This window comes from Spinacia oleracea, chromosome 5 (assembly GCF_020520425.1).
Source record: "Spinacia oleracea cultivar Varoflay chromosome 5, BTI_SOV_V1, whole genome shotgun sequence".
Lineage (NCBI taxonomy): Eukaryota > Viridiplantae > Streptophyta > Magnoliopsida > Caryophyllales > Amaranthaceae > Spinacia > Spinacia oleracea.
The window spans coordinates 40,481,013-40,485,593 of record NC_079491.1 but is presented as its reverse complement, the minus strand read 5'-3'; positions in this window follow the sequence as shown (position 1 = coordinate 40,485,593).

The following is a 4,581-nucleotide window of genomic DNA, read 5'->3' as shown; positions in this document are numbered from 1 at the left end:
TTCATTCTGTTTTAACCTCTGGTAGTGGAAATACTTCATGAAAAAATATTTCTTATATTTGTGCAACCTTGTTCAAATATCTTTTGTAATCATGTCTTAGTTCATGACTTATAAAAGAAGCAAAAGGTATTCTAAGAAGAAGAATGTATCCTATAAAAAGAATCTCAACAAGATCCATATATCATAAATGTCTCTGCCCACCAAGAGTCCCGGGGATCACATATTTCTGTCTAGTTATTGGTTTGTTTTATCCGTTCATGAAGTTGTGAATATGCTATTATCTAGATCTGGACATGATCTGTATAGATTAGTATAGATTAGTTCTGATCTGGACATGATCTGTATAGATTAGTTCTGATCTGGTCATGATCTGTACAGACCAGTTCTCACCTTGTCATTATATATACAAATCAATTCTAATATGGACATGATCTTTGCAGATCAATTCTGACCTCAACATAATCTATACAGAGTCGATATCTAGACCATTTATAATTTGGACATATCGATTCTGATCTGGACATGAACTGTACAAATCGGTTTTGATCAGAACATATTGGTTCTGTAAGGATCGGTTCTGATGTAGAAAAAATCTTTGCAGATTTGAACATGATCTGGACATGATCTGTACAGATCGATAATGATCTGGATATTATATGATCCTATCAGTTCTGGTCTGGATATATAATGGTTATGATCTATAAAAATCAGTTCTGATATGGACATGACTTGATCATATTGTTTATGATCTAGACTTAATGGTTTTAATTTGGACATGATGAATTTGAATGTTTTGTTAATGTTTTTTTATGGCAAAAAATAGATTTTAATTGCACCGACAACAACATTATTTTTTATTAAAGCAATAACAGTAATAAAATAATAAATATAATAACAATGATACTCCGTATAAACACATACCAATAATAATAATAATAATAATAATAATAATAATAATAATAATAATAATCTCTTTCTTGCTGGAAAGTGTCCTGGTGAGCTTGGAGGATATATTGCTAGTGCTCCTCTTACGCCACTTGTTAAGCCTGGTGGTGGTATTCGGCCTATTGCTGTGGGTACTATTTGGAGGCGCCTTGTTTCTAAGGTCGGGGCTGCTTTGATTGGTCCGCGTTTAGGGAACTACTTAGGAGAGCTTTAGTTTGGAGTTGGGGTTCCAGCAGGTGATGAGGCCATTCCCCATGCTGTCAATCGTTTGGTTGAGGCTCGTGGGGCTGATGTTGGCCTCTCTATGTTATTGGTGGATTTTCATAATGCGTTCAATTTAGTTGATCGATCGGCTTTGTTGCGTGAGGTTCGGCTACATTGTCCTGCTCTTTCGCGTTGGGTTGAATTCTTCTACTCTTCACCAGCGCTGCTGTATTATGGGGAGCATACCTTGTGGTCTTGTCAAGGTGTGCAGCAAGGGGATCCTCTCGGCCCTTTGCTTTTTTCTCTGGTTCTACATCCATTGGTGTGTCGAATCAGAGACTCTTTTGATCTATCTCTTCAGGCTTGGTACTTGGACGATGGCACTATCGTTGGTGACACTTTGGTGGTTGGAAAGGTCTTGGAGTTGATTTTGGAGGAGGGTCCTCATTTAGGTCTCCATGTTAATGTTGAGAAGACAGAGGTTTTCTGGCCTTCAGAGGACCCACGCAGTCGTCTAGAGGGTGTCTTTCCTGCGGATATTGCTCGTCCTGCGCTTGGTGTTAAGTTGCTTGGTGGTCCAGTTAGTACGGATTTCTCTTTTTGTATGGAGTTGGTTTCGCGGCGTGTGTCGAAGACTGTTGTGTTGATGGATGCTGTAGCTAAGCTTAATGATCCCCAGTGTGAGTTGTTGCTTCTTCGTGCGTGTACTGGAGTTTCTAAACTCTACTTTGCTATGCGCACTTGTCCGCCTCATCTTTTCGAAGCGGCCCAATTATCGTTTGATGTGGCTCTTCGGGCTTCTTTGGAGCTAGCATATCGTGACTGCTTCGGGACCTGGGTTCGGTGTCTGGCAATGGCGCCTTACCACCTTGCCTTATTCTTATGGAGGATTGGGTGTTTATTCAGCTGGTGATGTTCGGCATTATGCTTTTCTTGCATCCCGTTTGCAGTGTTCTGGTTTGCAGGATTCGCTTCTTCGGCATTCAGGTGTTGATGGTCCGGGACCAGCCTTTGATGATGCTCTTGGTCTTTTCAATAGGACCGTGGAGACCGACCTTACGAGTAGCCCTAGTGAGATCGTTGCCCCCACACTCATGAAGAAATTGGCAGACATATATTTCACGAAGGTTACTGCTGATGCGGTATCCTCCTACTCCTTATCTTCACGTCTTGTTGCCCTATGGAAATCACAGCAGGGGGATCACTCCTCAGCTTGGTTGCGGGCAGTCCCCATCTCGGGTTTAGGCCAGACTATGAACGGTAAGACTTATCGTTCGGTTCTTTGCTATCGGTTGGGCATTCCGTTGTTCTCTGATTCGACGTCGTGTTCTGCTTGCTCTCGGGTTTTCGATGGGGACATTTATGGGGATCATGCCATGTCTTGTGCTGGGATTGTGGGTATCAAACATCGACATAATGTTGTTCGTGATACCCTTTTGGATATTTGCTATCGGTCGGGGATTTCTGCTCGCAAGGAGGTTGATGTTGGGCTGACTAGTGAGAGTGATGGAGCTCTTCGTCCTGCAGATATATTCTTTATTCATGGGATGGCGGTCTTGATGTGTGTGTTGACTTGACTAGGTCTTCCCCTATGACGCAATCTGGGTTGTCAGGCTTCGTTCCGGGTCGGGTTGTGGCGGTTGCAGCGCAGCGGAAGCAGGATAAGTATGTGGGGCGTTGTAGGGCTTTGGGTTACGGTTTCTTTCCTTTTTCCTTCTCTTCCTTTGGGGAATTAGAGAAAGGGGCTGTTTCGTTGCTGAACCGGGTCCAGGCGTACTCCAGGGCTCAGGACATTGGGGCACGGGCAGCTGCCCACATTTTCAGCAAGATCGGGTTTGCCATAGCTAGAGGAGTGGGGGCTCAGATTGTATCTCGGCTCCCCTCCAACTTCTTGTTGTTCACTTGATCTTTGTAGCTTGTTAAACTTGTAACGTTTTGGTGTTTTCATAATAATAATAATAATAATAATAATAATAATAATAATAATAATAATAATAATAATATTCCACGTTCTCTCAAAATGGGCGATTAGGGCAGGATCATTTAGGGCACTTTCCACGTTCCCGGTGTTCGGAGGTACGGTCGACGCTGGTGCAGGAGGTTCCCAGGTGGTGCGTCGGCGGCGGTGCAGGAGTTCGTCGGCGGTTTCCAGGTGTTTACACGGGGTGTTTTGGTGCGATTTCCAAGGGGTTTTCAGGTGCTGTTTGGGTCCGTTTTGCAGGGTGGTGCAGGCGGTGTTTTGCAGGGTATTTCAGGGTGTTTTTCAGGGTGTTTTGCAGGGTGTTTCAACCAGTGTTTGGTGGTCTGGTTTACGTGAATTCGTAGGCGACGATCTGGTTTGGTGGAGTTTCAAAGGAGGTTCTGTTACGTGGTTGGTGTACGTTGTTTGGCAGGGTGTTGGCTGGGTGCAGGAGGTTCGTCGGCGGCTTGTTTGACGCCGGTAGGTTGTTTGGTGGTCTGCTTTGGCCGACAGTTTGTGTGGCAGTTTGTGTGGCATTTGTGTGGTTGTCGGGTGCAAGGTGTTGGCTGGTTGTTTGTGTGGCATTTGTGTGGTTGTCGGTGGCTGGCTACGTGGTTGTCTTGTGCGGTTGTTTGTGTTGTTGTTTGTGTGGTTGTCGGTGGCTGGCTACGTGGTTGGTGTACGGTATTCGGCAGTTTGTTTGTCTGGTGATCGTTGTTGTTTCAGTGGTGTTTTGGTGTGGTTACTTTTTGGTTGAAGTGCTTTGCTGAGAGGTTTCATTGCCCTTTTGTGGGTCTTAGCGGGTACCAGGATGGAGGTGGGCGTGGTCTGGTCGGGAGTTCTCTGATCACTCACTTACGGGATCGTCATTGTTGCACTGGTGTGCGGGATGTAACCCGTCATTCCCTTACTACCAATTTGAAGGTTTTTTCTACGGCTGAGGTGACCTTTCGTCGTATGGGAATTTGGCTGTGTGGAGATTGTTTCAGGACACATAGTCATCGTACGAGGTGTCGACATGGCAGTGGTTCTAGTACTGTTTTGGTGGACCCACCTAATTCTGGGGATGGTATTATTCGCTTTATTCTCTACGGTATTCAAAAGCCTCAAGCTCCTACTGCCGAGCTGTCTTCTTCTGATGCGCCTCGAGAACATCATTTTTCTTTTGATGTTGCTCTTCTTGACGCTTTATTGTCTAAGCGGTTGCGTTCTGTGAAATCCATCCCTACCTTACCTTACCGGATATCCCTGTTGATCATCACCTTACTGCTTCCTCCGCTGTTGTGTTGGAGCAGATTAGGGGCTTTCCGCGGGGTACTTCGTGCGGTAGAGATGGCTTGCGTGCTCAGCACCTTTTAGATTGCTTGGGTGGTGCTGCTGTAGCTGTTTCTGATGAGTTGGTGGATGCTATTACTCAGGTAGTTAATCTCTTTCTTGTTGGAAAGTGTCCTGGTGAGCTTGGAGGATATATT